Source organism: Pinus tabuliformis, chromosome J (genome assembly GCF_031772625.1).
Source record: "Pinus tabuliformis cultivar Carrire ecotype Pingquan chromosome J, CPIR1, whole genome shotgun sequence".
NCBI classification, from domain to species: domain Eukaryota; kingdom Viridiplantae; phylum Streptophyta; class Pinopsida; order Pinales; family Pinaceae; genus Pinus; species Pinus tabuliformis.
Window position 1 is genome coordinate 701,363,634 of NC_142295.1, and position 20,370 is coordinate 701,384,003.

Consider the following 20,370-nt stretch of genomic DNA (forward strand, 5'->3'; position numbering starts at 1 on the left):
TTCATGATGATACATAGTTGTTTCTATTGTTTCTATTGATTCAATTTTCTTTTAGACATTTGTTGCCATCCTTCTCAGACTGTTCAGAAGGAAAAAGGGAAGATTGATGGTTCCATTCTCTAAAAAATTCATTAACAGACGTATATGGTAAACACACATAGACCCAAATCTTCTTTCGCATGTAATGAATTTTTTCAATACTAACAACATGTTACTCCATTTATTCTTGAGAGCTAAAATATGAATCCCCTTTCTAAATACTGTAACATCCATACCTGGGTTTTTAAGGATCACCTTCCAAGGCTCATCATGAAATTCCTTGTTTTAAACCATCTTTCTCCTAGTCTTGGGAGCTCTTTTGCTTCTTCTATAAAGGATTCTATGGCTGCAAACTTGATATCCACTATCTCCACTTCTGTGCCATCAAATGATCTTGCAAAAGATTTAGTAATTTCCTTTTGGTAGCCATCAAATTTTCCAATAAAACGTAACCATCCGACCTTCTCTAGCATTCCTATAAGTTGTGGATAGCCCTCCATATATTTTACTCCTACGGGCTCTGTTATGAGAATAAGCCCCATGTCCTCTGTTTTCGGTTACAGTTCAAAATTACTCTCATTGTCTAAGAAATGGAATGCTGTGTATATGGAAATAGGAAGACTGTGTATGTGAAAATAGGAATACTGTGTGTATGGAATGACAACGTGATTATGAGATAAAAACTTAAGGGTTTACATGCAATAAATAGACAGTAAGGGTTTAGAGAGTTGTAAATAGGTAGGTCACATCGTTTTTTTGACTGTTAGCATGTGTAGTTATGGAGGACCGTTTGAGTACAGGTTATGGAGTTTGAAGCGGAGATTTGTTATGAAAAATCATTGAGACTGTTTGTCAATAAAGACTGAAGATATGGTGGAGACATCGTGGTGGTCAAATCAAATGATGATTGGTTAAGGAGACATGTGATCATACATACTATACAAACTTATGTTTTCAAATTGCTTTTTGAAATAAATTTTTGCATTTACCTTTGGAACCTTTACCTTCCGCTTGCTAATATTTTGATGTTGATCCATAGGTACCTTGAGCTTGATTTCTTCAGAAATTTGATTTTTCTTCAATATCCTGCATACATGGTTTTATTATGAACTGTACACTTATGCCTGAACTGATAAGAAAATTGTAGTTGCAGAACAGAATCAACTACAAAACGTGAAACAAAAAGTAAAATATGGCTTATGAATGAATGAAATGGAAATGGATGTGTTAGTGAAAATAAAATGAGATGTAAGACAAGATGATAAATGAAAATGCAGATGGAGGAAATACTGGAAAAGGAGAATTTATTGGTGAAATATGGCAATGGAATGAAGTGAAACTGTAAAAATAAAATAGAGTGAAGTGAGATGAGATAATGAATTTTGCAGAATATAGAGTGACTGTGGCTTTTTGTCACCACTTATTACAGAAAGGAAATGGAAAATATAGGGTGTCAGAGACCTCTGATTTTCACCCTGTATTTTCTGTATAAGCATGGCAATTAATGATTTGTTTTCAACCGTATACAATACACACACACACATATATATATATATATATATATATATATATATATATATATATATATATATATATATATATATATTTTTTTTTTTTTTTAGATAGAAAAAATAAAGACTAAGTTGGTGAAGAAGAAGGATTCTTCTTCACTAAATTCATTATAGGATTGTTCTGGAAGATCTTTATGAACTCCTCCTTTGAAATTGGTTTTTGATATATTTTTAATCTATGACTATTCAAAAGAAGAGGAGTTTGACTTTCATCTATTGTTCTGATCCTCACTGCTCCATTACTAAAGAATTTTTCAATCTCATATGGCCCAAGCCAATGAGTTTGAAACTTTCTTTGAAAGTCTTTAAACTTTGAATCAAATAACAACGCCCAATCTCCCTCTTGAAACCTCTTGTCCTTGATATATTTTTCATGCCATTTAGCCCTCTGTTGTTGGACTAGACCAGTCCTTTGAACTGCCTCTTGTCTGATTTCATCAAGTTCATTTAATTGCTCCAGTCTATGCTTTTGAGCCTCTGATAAATCTAACCCCAATTGGACTGCCATCTTGAAAGTTTTGATTTGGAACTCTATAGGGAACAAGACTTGTTTTCCATAAACAAGTTCATAGGGTGTACATCCCATTGTGTTCCTCCATGTAGTTCTATAGGCCCATAAGGATTTAAGAAGCCTTTCTGCCCAATCTCTTCTATGTAGATGCACAATCTTGGTGAGGATTCCTTCAATCACTTTATTTTTAGACTCCACTTGACCATTTGCTTGTGGATGATAGGGAGTAGATTTCCTATGCTTGATCTTGTATTCCTCCACAAGCCTTTCCACCATGTTGGATGTGAATTAAGATCCCTAATTTGTCACAATTTCTCTTGGAACACCAAAACGAGTAAAGATGTCCTCAAAAAGAAAATTAACTACAAATTTTTCATAAGCAAAAGGTAATGTTTTGGCTTCTACCCATTTGGTGACATAATCAGTGCATACTAATACATACTTTTTCTGCTTAGATGGAGGATTAATTGGTCCAATAAAGTCTAAAGCCCACTTTTCAAAAGGTTCTATAAGTACCTATGTTTGTAATGGCATTTCATTTGAGGGAGCAGGTTTCCCTACCCTTTGGCAGCTGTCACATCTTCTGACATATTCTTTAGCATCCTTGAAGATGGATGGCCAATAATATCATAAAGAAAGGATTTTATAGGCTATCCTCTTGTCAGCAAAGTGTCCACCAAATGGCTCATTATGACATGCTTTAAGAATCTCAGGCATTTCATCTTCCTTGACACACCCGATCATAAGATCTTGCTCTGTTTTATACAATTCGTTAGTGATCCATGAACATCTTGCACTTTCCTGAATAATTTTTCTTTTCTCTCTAGGAAACAAATGTGAAGGTAACTTTCCTGTGGCCAAGTAATTAACAACATCTGCAAACGAAGGAGTCTGAGTAGTCATTGCAAAAATATATTCATCAGGAAACTTATCTTCAACTGGAGAATCTTCTTTGATATTCTGAATCCTGGACAAGAAATCAACAACTATGTTTTGTTTTCCAGGTCTATCTAGCACAATAATGTTGAATTCTTGCAAAAGTAAAAGCCATCTTGTAACTCTGCCATTAGTAATAGGTTTATTCATCAAATATCTAATTGCAGAGTGATCTGTATGAACAAAGGTTTCATAGCTTGTTATATAGTGTCTGAACTTGTTAATTGCATGAACAACAACTAAAAATTCCTTTTCAGTCACAATATAATTCAACTCAGTGGGAGTCAAATTCTTACTTGTATAGTAAATGGCATAAGGAATCAAATCTTTTTGTCCCAATACAGCTCCCAGAGCTGTATCTAAATCATTTGTGGAAATATGGAAAGGGAGTTTCCAATTTAGACCTCTTAAAAAAGGTGCTTCAGAAATTTTTGCTTTCAAGGTTTCAAATGCTAATTGGCAACCAAGATTCACAATCTTTTGTAAGCAATTTGAAGAGTGGAGATGATATTTTAGTGAAGTTTTCTGTAAATCTTCTATAGTATCCTGTAAATCCCAGAAAACTTCTAACATCCTTTTGGCAATTTGGAATTGATAACTTAGAGATGACTTCAACTTTAGATTTGTCAACTTTAATCCCATTTCCTGAAATGTGATGTGCTAAAACAATACCTTCTGTAAACATCATAATTTTTTTTTCATGGCTTAGTGAAATGTTTGTTTCTTTACATATTTTAAGAACTTTTTCCAAATTTTCCAAAGCTTCTTCAAATGTGTTTCCATAGACTGTAAAATCATCCATATATACCTCTACACAATCATGTATCAAATCAGAAAAAATTCGTAGTACTTCTCTTTGGAATGTTGCAGGTGCATTACATAATCCAAAAGGAAGTACTCGGTAGGAAAAAGTTCCCCATGGACAAGTAAATGTGGTTTTATCTTGATCATCAGGTGCTACCTGAATTTGATTATAACCACTAAAACCATCCAAGAATGAGAAATACTTCTTACCTGCTAATGTATCTAATACTTAATCTATAAAGGGCAAAGGAAAATGATATTTAAGGGTTGCTTTAGTCAATTCTCGGTAATCAATGCACAACCTCCATTTACCATTATTTTTAGGCACAATTACTAAAGGAGAAACCCATTGGCTATCTGAAATTGGGTAAATGAAGTTTACATTTAGAAATTTTTGGAGCTCTTCTTTTACAATCTCCCTAAGATTTTGATTCATCGTTCTCTGAGGTTGTCTGATAGGTCTACAATTTTCTTCAATATAGATATGATGGATACAAGTCTTAGGATCAATGCCTTTCATGTATGTGTATTCCCATGCAAATGCAGCAGAATGTTTTTGTAATCTTTTGGTTAGCTCTTCTTGTTGTAGTTTCTCCAAGTTTTTGTTTATGTTCAATGTACTACCTGGAAAAATTTCAATTGTAGAGCTACCAAACTCTTCCATAGAATAGAGAGACATCTGCCTAGATGACAAGTATTCAACATTAGATTTTTCTTGAAATTGTGCATGATCATATTCTGAAGATGTTTCAAAATTTTCCAATGTATTCAAAATTTGACTATCTTCACTAATTTCTGAAATAGTAAAGAGAGGCTGAATATCATCTTCATCATCAATCCATTCCTTGTCATCTATTTCTGTTATTTCTTTTGATGAAGGATATAGAGTAAATTTCTTTGTTGAATTACCATCAGAAATATACATATCACCAGATCTACAGCTAACAAAAACATCAGCTGTGGCTAGCCAAGGTCTTCTTAGTATGAGTGGGTGTCCTCCTAGATTATTCTTGGGAGTTAAGATCATGAAATCAACAAGATATTCCCAAGAATCTAAGGATACTGAAATATCTTCTAATACACCATCTGGTTTGATTACTGATCTATCTGCAAGTTGCAGTAAGGTAGGTGTGTAAAGAAGATTAGGAAGTTTAAGCTGTTCCATAATTTGTCTACTCATAATGTTTATTGCCGCCCCTAAGTCAATCAATGTATTTGAAATTTTAATTCCATTTATGTGTCTTGATAATTGGACTTCCTGGATCCACATATTTTTGTAAGGCAATTTTTCCCATCATTATGTCTGCTATTTTTCCTACCAAGTGAATTCTTTTTGTTTCTTTTGCTTTTCTTCCTAGCCTTTTTATGCTCAACTCCTTTATTGTTTTGGCTAGAATAGGAATTTCTCTAATGGCTTGTAGCAAAGGAATTTTGATACAAACATTCTTCAATTCATCTAGAAAATCATAGTTGGGCAACAAGATCTATTTTTCTACCCCACTATCAATTTGTAGTCTTTCAGGAAAACGAGGTGTAGAAGTAGATGCTGGTTGCTCAATGATAGGAGTTGTGTTCATTGGTTCTTTTTGTTTTCCTTTTTCAATGTTTTGGTTTTGGAGAGATGTTCCCTCAAAACTTTTATTGACTTTTAGAGAATCCTCCTCAGAAATATCTTGTTCTTGAATAACTACAGAAGGTCTTTCCTTTTCTAATATCCTTCCAGATCTTAGTTGCACATCATTAAGATCTAGAGGAGTAATCATGTAAGTTGGAAATTGTTGTCCTTCTACCATGTAAGCATTCTGAGGGTTTTTATTTTTGGGGTTTGGTAATGGTTGGGCAGGTCGCTGATTTGGTTTCTGCTAAAATGATAGTAAGAGTTGGGGATTTTGGTTTTGTTCTGGAGGTTGTTGTGGAAATGGTAATGAAAGTTGAGGGTTCTGATTTTGAAGTTGTGTATGTTGATTATGTGGGGGAGGAAAATTATGATGGGATGGAGGATATTGATAATATTGAGAAAATATCCCATAATGATTTTTTATTCCTTATGCCCATTGTTGAGATTGAGGTTAGGCCAAGGTTGCTGCTAAGAATTCCAGTTTGGTGGGGGTTGAAGATACATTTGATTGTTCAATCCCTAATTTTGTGTCCCCAACCAAGGTCTTCTTGTAACAAAACAAAGAGATTCTGCAGAATTTGGGACTGTTTCCTCTTGAAAGACAACCTTAAGACCTGGGATTGAAGGAGAACCCTTAGTCTCATGGATTTCCAAACAAATCATACAAGTTTCTACAATTTTTGCATCTAAAGGATATTCCCTCAGAGCATGTTTTATTCTGCATTTTGGATAAAAAATGGCTAAAGCATCAGCCTCTGTTTTCTACTTGTTTTGAATTTTAAGGGTGTCTAGTTGCTCACTAAGGATCCCTAAAATTTCAGTTTTAAACTCATCAAGCATATTGCCAATTTCTGCCCTATTTACAGATCCAGTTGCAGATTTGTTTGCTCTAACAAGAGAATGATCTCTCGGCCCTTTCCCTGTTTTAGATTTCCATCTTGAGAGATGAACACATAGTTCTCCTATATCACTCAATGGAAGTTGAGAGATATCTCCCTTCCCCATCATGTTAAGGATATCTATCTGCTTATCTCTAATGGCTTTTAATAAAAGAGATTACAAAGTTTCTTCATCTAAATTGTTCATCTTTGCTTTTTTCAAATTATAGTTGAATATCTCAATCAAATCTTCTAAGTTTTCATCCTTTCTTTGCATCATTTTGAACAACTCATCTTTATGATTGGTAGGCATGCAATAATCCATGTATCTATCCAAAAATGCCTTTTTCATGTCATTCCATGTTCTGATGGATTGAGTGACTAACACCATGAACCATTTCAAAGCAGCTCCTTTTAGTGTTGAAGAAACAACTCAATTTTTTGAGAGTCTTCTAGATAGTCATAAGTTCTGCACAAGACTTCAAACTCAAACAAAAATGTTTCAGGGTCCTCACTTCTCAACCCATAGAAGTTTGGGAGGACAGAAGGTGAGATATTTTTCATTGTGGCATGTGTTTCCTCATCCACTATACATAATCCAAAAGAGTTATCTATTTCCCTATTTCCTCTGCCTCCTCCATTATAACCTCTACCTCCTCCATCATTTCGTCTACCTCTCCCTCTACCTCCTCCTCCAAACAGTGAGAATTCTCCATCTTGTTCCTCTTCTGCCATTATAGTTTCTTCAGAGTCAGTATAGGGTTCAACTTGTAAGGTTATTCCCTCCTCCTCTGGTTCTTCTATTAATGGACTATGGGAGAGAGGTTCTACTTCTTCTTCTCCACCAGGTACTCCTAATTCTTCAACTATAATGGGCTCTCTTGTGGAGGTAAGAAAAACTATTCCTGCTGTTGGAGATTCGAAATTTTTCTCCCCTAGGACAGTGTTGGTAGAAGAAGTAGGAGATTCTTCTGATTGGATTTATGCCCTTGGAATTTCAAGAGTCCTATGGTTGGGAGTATGAGTTTGGGATGGAGGTGTGTCTTTTCTTGCTCTCGGTGGAGTGGATGGTGTTGTAGGAATCGAACTTCCGCCCCCAGCTATAAATCTACCCCTAGAGTCTCTTTCTCTATGCATGTCATTTTTTTTTGAATGTAAGAGATAAGGCTACCTAGTTACACTTCCCCAGCAATGGCACAAAAATGTTTGGTCAATTTAGTGTCCTAAATTTTTCTACATAAATTATCAATCCAGGTATCATAGATTGATGAAGTGTAGTGCACTGTTTGTGCAAGATGACCCTTATTACTTCGTTGTTTTTATGTTTTATGTTGTTTTGGGGGTTTTTGGGTCCTTTAATTCCTAATGATGCACAATGTAACTATCAAAATATTAAATCTAACTTCTGTAGAGACTACTAAAAATCTAAAAATGAGAAACAAAAGAGCTTAAGGAAGTCTTGAGAGCAAAGTTTAAGAAAGAAATGAAAACAAAGTTTCTATTCCTATTTTATCATTATTCCCAAATCATTATCGTAAAAACTGAAAGTAAAATTGCAACTAGTGTCTAATCTATCATAGAAACAAAGCTAAATGAAATACTTAATTACCCTTCCTTTCAATTTTGGGAGAAAATCTCCTTGTGATGACATTTGAGGATTTCTGTACTTCATTATTCTAAGAGAAAATAAATGCAGGAATGCAGAAAAGAGTCATTGCATGACTGAAGGATTCAACCACTTAGTTTAAGATGAGATATCAACTAGAAGGGCTCTTCAGAAATATTCATAACACCACGAGGCAATAAACTAGCAATAAAATGACAAGAACAATAATGGCATTGATCAGTCTATTTGAAAATTGAAAGACTAGTAAAGCAGTAAATGAAATAAACTAAATTATACTATCGAATTTCAACTTCTAACTGCTGATAAAAGCTATAAAGAAATTAAGCAAAAAGAAACTATTCTGCACTAAAAGAAGCTATTCTGCATTAGTGAGAAAATGATAAAAGTTGCATTATAAACGAGGTTAGTACCAAAATGATTATGAACATTGTGATGAATTTGCAGTTTAACTAGAAAAGACAAAACAAAATGAAATAAAACCTCATTCAGTGCAGGGGCCCTCTGCAATTGATCAGGTTATGCATGATTTAATCAATCTCCAAAAAACTCTTTTCGATATCCATAAAACACACGACCTTCATATTAAAAACAGGGAAATAAGTTTCAAAATTACAAAGTGGTAAGTCTGTGCTTAATACATGAGGAAATTCGAACTCCTTCCAAGTCCTTTACAACTGATATTTAAAGAAAAATCCTAACTGTCCTTTGAGAGAATTTAGCTACAGGTGGTCCACGTATTACAACAGTTTTGCATGAATGGATTGATCAGCTACAGGTGACTTTAAGTCAACAAGGTAGTTGTGTGAAACAATTATCACCAGTGGCTGGTTCAAGTAAATGCTGCAATAGAAGCTGTCAGATTTATTAAAAAGCCATGAAGAATGGACACAGAGTTCTATTGCTCCCGAGTTTCTTCATTTGACTCCACATTTTACTGTGGTCTTGAGCTGGTTTCTTTGTCGATTTTGACCGGTTGACTAGGATAGGATCCATGTCGTGACCATTCCAGAGATTCCCATGTGGTCGGTTTCCTCGTTTGACACTGTAACCTGTTGAAGCATGAAGGTAGCTGCGGAACAGCTGATTAGCTGCAGAATAGGCTGCGTTCCGTAGCTAAAAGACAAAAAATTATTCAAATAGAAAAACATAAAAGTATAACATGTAAATCACTAAATGTCATCCTTAAGGCAATATATACTGGTCGTTGATGATGAGAATGCATTTTCTTCATGGAAAAACAAAGAAAAGGGATGAGAAGAGTTGCCAAGGAAAGAGTATTTTTGAGGCTCAACTGTACCATGCATATCCAATGAAACTACGTACCTCTGTCTAGGTGCTGGGTGTGGGTAGTGCAATAATGACCTCTATTGTTGCTGGATCTACCTGCATTGCTGCCGCAGAGATGTAGTGTCCCAAAACCACACCTTCGGTCTTCATCATGTGACACTTTAAATTACTCAGGCATAACCGGTAGCAATGCATTGTTCAAGTACCTTTTCCACATTTCGCAAGCCCTACTCAAAATCACTTCCATATGGGGTAAAATCGTCCATATAAATTTCAATTCCTTCGTTGTTCAGGTCAGAAAAATGCTCAATATTTCCCTCTGAAATGTGGCTAGGGCATTGCATAAACCAAAGGGTAAAGCTTTGTATGCAAACGTACCCCAAGGGCAGGTAAACATGGTTTTTTCTTGGTCTTCAAGGGCGATCTAGATCTAATTATAGTCGTTGAAGCCATCGAGGAAGGAAAAAAATTGTTTCCCTGCTAAGGTTTCGAGAACTTAATCAATGAACGGAAGAGGGAAATGGTCCTTCTGGCTGGCTTTATTAAGTTCCCTGTAGTCCAACAGGTTCACCATTTCCCATTTTTCTTGGGAACGACTACCAACAGGGAGACCCATTGGCTATCTGAGATAGGATAAATAAAATTTACGTCCAACAAGTTTTGCAGTTCCTCTTCCATAATATATCTGAGGTGAGGATTTAACCTTCTATGGTGCTGCTGAATGGTGCGAGCATCCTTATCAATGTAGATATGATGGGTGCACAGCTGGGGATCTATACCTTTCATGTCTGAGTATTCTCAGGCAAAATATTTTTTATATTTCCAAAGTACTTGAATAAGCCTTTGCTGTTGATGATTTTCCAGGTTACCGTTAATGTTAAGCATTTTACTTGGTTCAATCTCAAATGGCCTGATGTTATAAACAATAGTCGTGGGTATATGTTGATCATATGTGTCCCTGGAGGGATCTCCCTATGCTTCATTATTGAGAATGGATTTTAATACTTGGCATGTCAAATTATTCATGAAAGCTGTCCTATTAATGAAGTTGTTATTCACATCATCCTTTGTCTAATTCTTAAATTCAAGAGCTTCTTCTAGTGTGAGAGGAGAGCGTATGTTTTCTTCCAGGTATTTAGGTGGGTGTAACTGAGTATTTACAATAGGTAGAATTGGTTTAGCTGGGGGATACAAAACAAGATTCCTCACAACATTTCCTGTGTAATATTCATGTTCCCTGCACGACATCCTATATAAGCATCTGCTATTGCTAACCAAGGTCGACCCAATATCAAAGGATGTCCATCTAGCCTACTTCTTGGGTTGATGACTAGAAAGTCCACAAGATATTCCCAGGAATCGACAGAAACAGTCACATCCTGTAAGGTTCCTTTAGGTCTAACTACTGATCTATCGAAAAGTTCTAATAAGGTTGAGGTGGGTTCCAAAGCTGTAATGCCCAAAACCCTGCAAGTTTCAGTAGTCAGAATATTAATGGCTGCTCCAAGATCTACTAGTGTGTTTGGAAAGGTGCAACCTTGTATTTAAATGGTTACTACAGGATTCCCTGGGTCTTCATATTTAATTGGTGCTTGTTTACCCAGAAGCAGGTCAGATAAAGTTCCTACCACATGCATTGTTGGTGGGTTTTTCAATTTCCTCCCAGGCTTCTTCCCACATAATTCCTTAATTGTTTTTGCATAAATTGGGATGTCTTGTATAGCCTGGAGGAGCAGAATCTTTATACATAAAATTTTCAATTCCCCTAATATATCAAAATCAGGATAGACAATAGGTTTAGCTATTGCTAGTCCCTCGGGAATGGGGGAGAAGAAATTATAATTTTATCGGAATTTTGCTACTCGACTATGTCTTCTCCCTGTTTTATTTCCGTAGCAATCATAGTCAAAGGATTTATTGCAGGTTGTTTTTCATTTTCATTTTCTTTTGTGGAAATAATGCTCACTGACCTTAGTCGAAGGTCATTGCATTCTACTAGTTTTGTGTCATTATCTGAATTCTGAAGGATTTGTACATATTGGACCGGTCTATTATTATTAGGATTCAGATTTGGTTGAGATAGAATTTTGGGGCATACTGAAGGTTGAGGGTTTTGAAATGGACGAGGAAATGTGGGCTGAGGTTGAGAACTTTCTCCCATGGGTAAATTGTTCATCCCCATAGGGCATTTCCAGTTTGAGGCCAATTCGGGTTCTGTGACGTGGAAGCAGCCCACTGTGAAGGGTAAGGACTACTAGCTGAATTTTTACAGAAGGGGGTTGAGCATTGTGGATTTGGATATCTAGCTCATGGGAAGGGTTGGTTTGGCCAGGGTGACATGGAATATTGTTGGGATTGTGAGGCATATAAAGGTGGTTGACCTCGCCATGTTGTTCCAAGATTTTTTTGTTGATGATATTGCGTAGGAAAGAACAAAGACGAGTCTTATGGCATACCTGAGCATTGTGCTTTCCATTGTCGACATTGTGCCATTAAGTATACTGGATTTGTTCCTTCTTCAGCTTCTTTGAACACTGCTTTTAACCCGGGAAGCGATGGACACTGATCCGTGGCATGGTCCTTGATGCATATAGAGCATGTCCGAATCATGTCCAAAGGAAATTCTCTTTGACTGTGCTTATTTTGGCAGCGTGGGAAAAAAATGGCTAGCGTTTGTTCTACCTCATCTTGTCTTTGTCTAGCATGTAAGACTTCTAATTGTGTAGTTAGCGTGCCTAAGATACCTGTCTTGAAATCTTCCAAGAGGTTGCCGATATCTATTCTTGTCACACCTCTGCTGGGAGGTCTGCTTCCTCTAGTCATGGAGTCTTAGCTTCCTAGCTCGATGCGTGTGCTACCCCACGAACACCTGATACACAATCAGACAATTTCGTCATAGTCTTCTTCAAAATTTTCACCTTTCCCCATCAGATTTAAAATTTCTACCCATTATTCTCTCATCCCCTTTATTAAAATGGCTCTCAAGATTGCTTTTGGTAATATGGAGTGGGGGGATCTTTACAAATTGTACTGAAACCATTCGACATATTCCTCTAAAGTTTCATTATCCTTCGCAAAGTTAATGGTACTTCCACCCAAACCCATAAACCATCACAAAGCTGCTCCCTTTAAGGTGGAGGGGAACAACTTCAATTTTTGAGGATCAGTGGTGTAATCATAACCTCTGCACATGACATCAAACTCAAATAAAAAGGCATCCGGATCCTCTGGGGTCATCCCATGAAAGGTTGGGATATTTTGTAAAGGAATAGCTTTCATCGGGGTGTTGGATATTGGGTCAACGATGGGATTTTCCAACGTCGAGGTTTGACCTTGAGGTGGTTGATTCGCCATTTGGTTGAAGATGTGCCAATATTCTTTAGGGATTTCCTGGTCAGGGGGTGTTATCTGAGTGGATGGAGTACTCATAATTTGAAGGGGCTTTACTGCACTACTCAGATATGGGATATTATGTACTTCTTTTTCAGCGAGGATCACAGGAGATCCTAATTCAGATGGCTATGGATCTGCCTTAGCAACTCCACTAGTTTCTCCATCTCCTTCTCTCAAATTACACGATTTTCCCTCTTGTGAAGGACCAGAGTATTGATGATTTGTATTTTGGAAACTTTGCTAAGATCCTTTAGTCTTGCTATGGATCTCAGCGTAAGCTATAGTTGGTGATTCTGCTGCTTGAGGGATCAAAGTAGAGCCCTTTCCATATGCTTTCCGGGGTCCTACTGACGCCTGAGATTCAAATCTCCGAATGATTTCGTCTATAAAGGTTGGTCTCCCAAGGGTTGTTGATCCGTGGGTTTTAGTGGTTTTTGGTAGCGAATTCTGGTCTATTGGTATCTTTTTTCTCCTAGTCATTCATTCCTACACAACCTCTGCTTATATTATGAGAGAGAGCACTAGGAACAAGCTTTTTTCTTGTTGTGTATGTAGGTTCTTACCTCCCATTTTCAACACCCAATTCTCTTCAAAGACACAAATTAACTATTATCTTGAAAACCTCTCGACAACGGCGCCAAAATGTTGGTGCACTAAGATGACTTTATAAATCAACCTTAATCCTACATTAATATGTCAACCTGGGATTCGTCTGTCTATTTCAAGGTTGTAAGCATTGTCTGTGTGATAACAATTAGAGAGTGAAATGCAGGTAATTAATCCTAACTAATCGTTGCAGAAATAAACAATCACTTAACAACTCATTAATTCTTAGAAATGCAGAACAAGAATTATTCTATAATTCAAAATCAAAAACATAAATCACTTGCAAACTATTTCAAACCAAGATCTTATTCCAATGTCCTAATACAAGAGAGAAAATCAACGTGAATAATCAAATCCACGCACATTAAAAGAGACTATTCAAATCATAATTAATTATGAAGAATATTCAAAACCATAAATAATTGCATAAAGCATATACTTAAGAGGGAACAACAATCATATATAACTTACTTTATGTAAATAAACATGATTTTAATTGAGCTATATGATGTACTCTAATTCAACATAGAAAAGAAATAACAACGTAAATCTTAACAGTAAAATGGAAAATAGCATAATACAAGGAGCAATGGATCTTCCAGCGACCGAGCCCAAAGCCTCTAGAAGAGAACTGCTATTGAAACTCAATACACAGATTTAATGAAAACTTTCGAGTCTTTCATTAACTGCCAAAACAATCACATAATCACTTCGACTCCTTAAAGTTCAATCTGCATTCACAATATTGCTAGAATTTTACAAATTACAAAGTTACAAGTTACTTTCGTTCTGATTTACTAGAGTTATATATTCTATGAACAACTAGCAAAATCAGAGCTTATCCTGAGGATCAGAAGATCCTCAGGATTGCTTGGTTGAACAATGGGATTTCCACATCAATCCTATATTTTGCCTCCGCCTTTAGCATGGTTCGCACAACTGTAATCAACGACTTCTCCCTTTATTGGCACTATTTTCTTATCCGAAAGGAACAAGATTTGTCCAATCCAGGAAATCTGCGCATAAACGAGTGGAAAATTAGGCTTTTGATACCAAAAACATGCGATTTGTCCAACACTACTTCCTATTTGCTTTTCACGGTCTTTCTTCGAGAATGTGCTCAAGACGAGAATAAATTCATGGAAAACTATATGATTAATTAAGGAAATGAGGGGGAAAACATACCTTTTTCACGACCCAACAATGTATATATTAATAATCATATACATAATTAAGACCTTGAAGTTTTTTAACAAAATGCTATAATATTTATAATATTCCACTTGTACATTTGCTGATGTTGTCCTAACAAAAGCCAAAATTTATAAAACACCACCTCTTTTGCCCTTGCCAAGAAAGTTTACCTTGATTTAGCCTTGACCCCAAATTATCCATGTGATTAGCCTTGGAGTTGTTTGATTTGAGAACATACAAACATTTCTTCTTGGGGATAGACCGATACAACTGATAAATCCACTTGAAAAATCGACTTAACTTTGTATATGAGGGGAGAAATAATGAATTTATATGGTGAATTATATTCAATGAATCACCAAAAACAATCACCTCATGAATTCCTAAATTCGCAATTTCCCTCAAACCCTAATATAAGGCACAAGCTTCAACAATGTTGTTGGAAGTGTGACCTAAACCCCAAGCATACCTATGTTCTTATTTATTTTCAAGGAAAAATATTGTGCCTCCCCTCCCCCTCGGCTCCTGCCACCTTTGGGTTTCCTTTTGTTGCACCATCGAAGCTTAGGAATAAATGTTTTTGCTCTAAGAGCCATTGATGAAATTCCTTTGTAGATAATCTTACTTTCTAACTCTCATTGAGATGTGTTTTCTCCTTGATGGCCCACTATGGATCAAATAATTTAATCCACTCTGATTCTTCCCCATCCAACTTTTGATCCTATTCATTTATTTTCTTAGCTTGAAAAGATTCTCCAAGAAGCCCTATTGTTGATCCTGTTGTCCTAGAATCCAAGTCAGCTTAGATCTAATTAAAGGAATAAATGGCAACATCAAACACCATATATGGGAGTTGCCTCTGTTGTGAGGGATATGATGAATACAAGATTCTCGCTCCATTAAGATATCTTTTATGAAGCACCTGTTTCCACCAATCATTATCCCTTATGATTAGTTGCCAAACCTGGTTTGCCCCAAGGGATATAATCATTAGAAGGGGTCTCTTATTCCTAACCCCCCATGGGACTTTTGGAAACCTAACCAACTTCCAATTCACCAGACGAAACCATTTAGAGTTTATCTTGCCTCCTTGTCAAAGAAGTTGCCTAAGTTCTTGAGCCATTTGCTTCCTAATTGAGATGAGAGTCAACATAGTCGAGGATTGGAATATAGGAAGGGATGAAAGGACATATTAAACTAGAATTAATATTCCAGCCAAAGTTAGCCAATTAGCCCCCCATTTCTCAATTATGTATTTGAAATTTCCAATAGCATGACCCAAGAAGGATTACGGAACATTTTGAGTCATATGGGCAAGCCCAAATATCTGAAATTGGTCCACTCATCCCTTACTACTCTCCCCAAAATTCCGAAGATTCTTCCATGCAAGAGTTTGTTGACATTCCAAGAATACAGATGAATTTTACCCTCATTTATCAATCCTTATGAAACTCAAACAAAATTATTCAAAACTTATTTAAAGCGTCACATTATAATGTAAGAGGTATCGTAAAAAAGAATTGTGCCATCAATGAACTTAGCTAAAGCACCTTGCTATTGGGAGGTTGGAAGGTCAATTCTCCTTGATTCCCTTGGCTAGTGAATTGTGCTCATATTTTCCTAAAAAAAAAACTATTAATAATTGAAAGCTACTTTATTATTTTTAACTCATCTTTTGATCTATACATTTGTAAATCTTTCGATTTGATTTCAGAATTATAAATGATTTTAATCAATAACCATATAAAAATCTTTATAATTCATTGCCATGTTAGTAAGAAAAAACCTCCAATAATTTAATTAAAAACTACTTTATTGATTTTAACAATAATTACTTAAAGAAAATTTAATTGAAAATGACATTATTTTTAGGTTTGAGTATAAATTTGTTTATATAAACTTATAGCTATTTATTTAATGAGTAGTTTTTAAGTGCTATTTTTTGGAAAGTTTTGTGGTTTATTTTCTGATTTAATTTATCTAGAATCCAATAGGAATTCATTGAAATTCAGAATTTCAAATGATTTTAATCAATAACCATATAAAAATCTTTATAATTCATTGCTATGTTAGTAAGAAAAAGCCTCCAATAATTTAATTAAAAACTACTATATTGATTTTAACAATAATTACTTAAAGAAAATTCAATTGAAAATGCCATTATTTTTAGGTTTGAGTATAAAATTGTTTATATAAACTTATAGCTATTTATTTAATGAGTAGTTTTTAAGTGTTATTTTTTGGAAAATTTTGTGATTTATTTTCTGATTTAATTTATCTAGAATCCAATAGGAATTCATTGAAATCACAAGTTTGACAGGTGAACTCTTCGCAATCAAAGTGCCCCTGGGGTTTTTGAGTGTGTTGAATCCCTATATACAATAAAAAAACCAGTTTAAACAATAAAAATCAAGATTTGGCTACAATTTTTTCGCCGGATTCTAACTAACAATTCGTAAAAACTCCAAAAAATCACACTTAAAAACTACTCTTTTATTTAATTAAAATTTTCCATATATAAATATTATAAAAAACTTATACTTAACTTCATTTATTAAACCATTTTATAAACCCAATAACAAATTTAAAAACCTAACATGTTTGTTTGTGAAAGAGGGTTGGTTGTCATTTCACCTTGATATTTTGTATTTTTCTAATGATGACATCAGGTAAAGGATAAGGATAGAAGCTTCCGCTCAACTCGTTGACGGTGATATAATAATTGCGAGCGCAACTCTTCTTTCCGGATAATTCAATTCAATTGTGAGGGCAATTCATTTAAATATCCCTCGACGGGTATGGTTCACCATATCCATATGCCATCATAATGACAGTGCACCGTCAAAAGATATGATATGAGTGGCCAAATTTATATTATTTTGATGTATTCTAATTTAGATTTATTTAATTCCATATGCCATCATAATGACAGTGCACCGTCAAAAGATATGATACGAGTGGCCAAATTTATATTATTTTGATGTATTCTAATTTAGATTTATTTAATTTTGGATTTATATCAAATTTTTTCATATGTGAACTAATATCAAATTACATTAAATTAATATTTTTAAATACTAATATTTTTATATTTTTAAATATTATAATTTGTATGTGTTTTTAAAGATTTTAATATATTGATATGATATGATTTTTTTTTTTTAAATTTATTTTACAAATATTTAATTAAAAAAAATATTAAATATTTTAGAATAGGGTTTTTGATTTTTTGTGTTGAATTGCATTGTAGTTTATTTTATTTTATTTATATAGCTATTTTTATTTAGATCAACATTAATTTTTTTAAAGATGTGACATATTTACACATTTTTTCATATTAAATTGTAGAATACACCTCTCAATGCAATTAAAAAAAAATATTAAATAAATTATAATTCATTTTAATATTAAATAAAAATAATTTATTTATTAGTAAAATATTATTATAAAAATAATATAAAATTGTAAATGTAAATATTTTATAAAATAACCTTGATTTTCTATACTTAAAATTTCTTTATAAAATTTGAACCAATAATTTAATTAAAATTAAATCTCATACAAAATAATTTTTAATATAAAATAATAAACATCCTCTCAAATCAAAATAAAATAAAATTATAATATCGTATCGATAAACCACATTCCTAAATTATAATATATATGTTAAAGATGACCATATTATTTTCCACCAAACTTATAAAGAAGATGGCCCTTCGAGGATGTATAACCTGGAAGATTCTTACCTAAATATGTGCAACACCTCGTAATATTTATTTGATTGTTCCCCAAGTTGGTGAACATTATTGCTTTATACAAAAATGTGGCAACTAATAATTAATGCTCTATTTTTAGTTGATCAAGACAAGGCTTTATGTATATTAATATATATCGGTATGTCTCACCTTTAGAGTGTAAACCCTTTATTGTCGCTCTTTCTACATGTCCCACAATGTCCCTTTGTCTTGGTATACATCCCAAAAAGGAACTCCATTTAAAAAAAATATAAAAATTAAGTGTCTCTAAAACTTAGAATCTTATTATTAAAATCATTTAAAAAAAATATTTTATTTTATTAATGATAATTTTATATAAACTTTATTATGTAAGAGGTGAGATGTTTGTATAATATTTGTTTTGAGTGATATAGATGCAGTAGGTTTAATGGTTAAAAAGCACGTATTTTTTCTTAAGAGATCATAAATTCAAATCTAGATGGGATAGTGTATGTATGTTTTTGTAGATTTTAGTAGTCAAGTCGTCGTGTGAAGGTGGTCCCTTGTCCTACAAACAAGGGGATCTCATGTACTAATTTGGTGGCTTGGTTGTCACCTTAAAATTAGACTATTATTTTGTAGACCTTCTTCCGGATTCATCGCATTAGGTTTCTTTATAATCGACATTTCGAACCAACAACGATGGTTCATCTTCAGGATGTGAAAGATTTTTAAAAGACTGATCTTATTTTTCAAATATATATAGAGGTGTATGAGATGTTTAGCCGACAATTATTAGTATTTGTTAATTATAATTTTAATTGTTTTATTATATTCTGTCAATTTTGATTTTATTTGTGAACTTTAATTTAATTTAATTTAATTTTTTTTAAGGGTTATATTCATTCTATTCTTTTTAAACATTATGTAATTTAATTATATTTATTTTTGAATTACTATTGTAATTATTTAATTAATTTGATTATTTTAATTCTTTAGTTTAATGATTTATTTTAATCATGTCATTATATTACTTTTAATTAATTATTATTTTTGATGTTAATACTATTTGTTTTAATTTATTTTAATTAATTATTTGTTTTGATTATTTTAATTAATTATTTTGATTATTTTAATTCTTTAATTATTTATTTATTTTTAAATTAATTATTAATTATTAATGTTATAATTATATTTATTTTGACTACTATTTCAATTATTTTAATTAATTGTTTGTTTTGATTATTTTAATTAATTATTTTGATTATTTTAATTTTTTAATTTTAATAATGATTTTAATGGTGTTTTTAATTAATTAATTATTAATTTTTAATGTTTTAATCTTATTTGTTTTAATTCATTAATTTAATTATTAATTAATTGTTACTATTTTTTTTTTTGTTTATATTGGTTCTAATCATGTTGAATATTAATTAGAATGAATATTTTTGTTTTATTGTTCATGGTCATATTAATTAATTTTGTGTTAACCTTATCGTATTTTAATTATATTTGTTTTGATTAATTTTATAATTAGTATTTATTTAATTATGATTATTTTACTTTTAATTGTTTTGATTATATTTGTTTTAATTAATTGTTATAAATATAATTATTTTAATTAATTATTCTACTTATTTTAATTACAATGGATTAGATCTTTTATGTTTGTTCTAGGTTGATTACAAGAGGATTATAGTAAGGTGGGGGTTGACCTGGATGAAAGGATTGGGATCCAGTTTTCACTTATGGTTCATCCATCGTCTCTATTGAGGAAGAAGGTCTACAAAATCATGAAACTCGTAGAAACCTCATAGACTATTATTATTATTAATTTTTTGTAAGCTTGGTGGGACTATATATTCATCATGTCCAAAATATCATCTCGATCGAGGCGGGGAATTGAACCGATGACTTCACATCTAGGAGTGCCTTAACAAAGCACTCGATCACCATCTATCCAAGACCCTATGGATAAAATTAGATTATTATTATTATTATTATCTAGTCAAAAAATTAGTAAGAATGATTATTATTTTATGAATTTGAATAATTCATTTAGTATTCATTATATTTATAATGTCTAGAGAGTTGAAAAAGTGGGTTTTAAATCAACAAACATAGTCACACAATATTAACTATCACTTTTTGGACTTGTACTTGATAATTGTGGCTTCTCAACCAGAGACT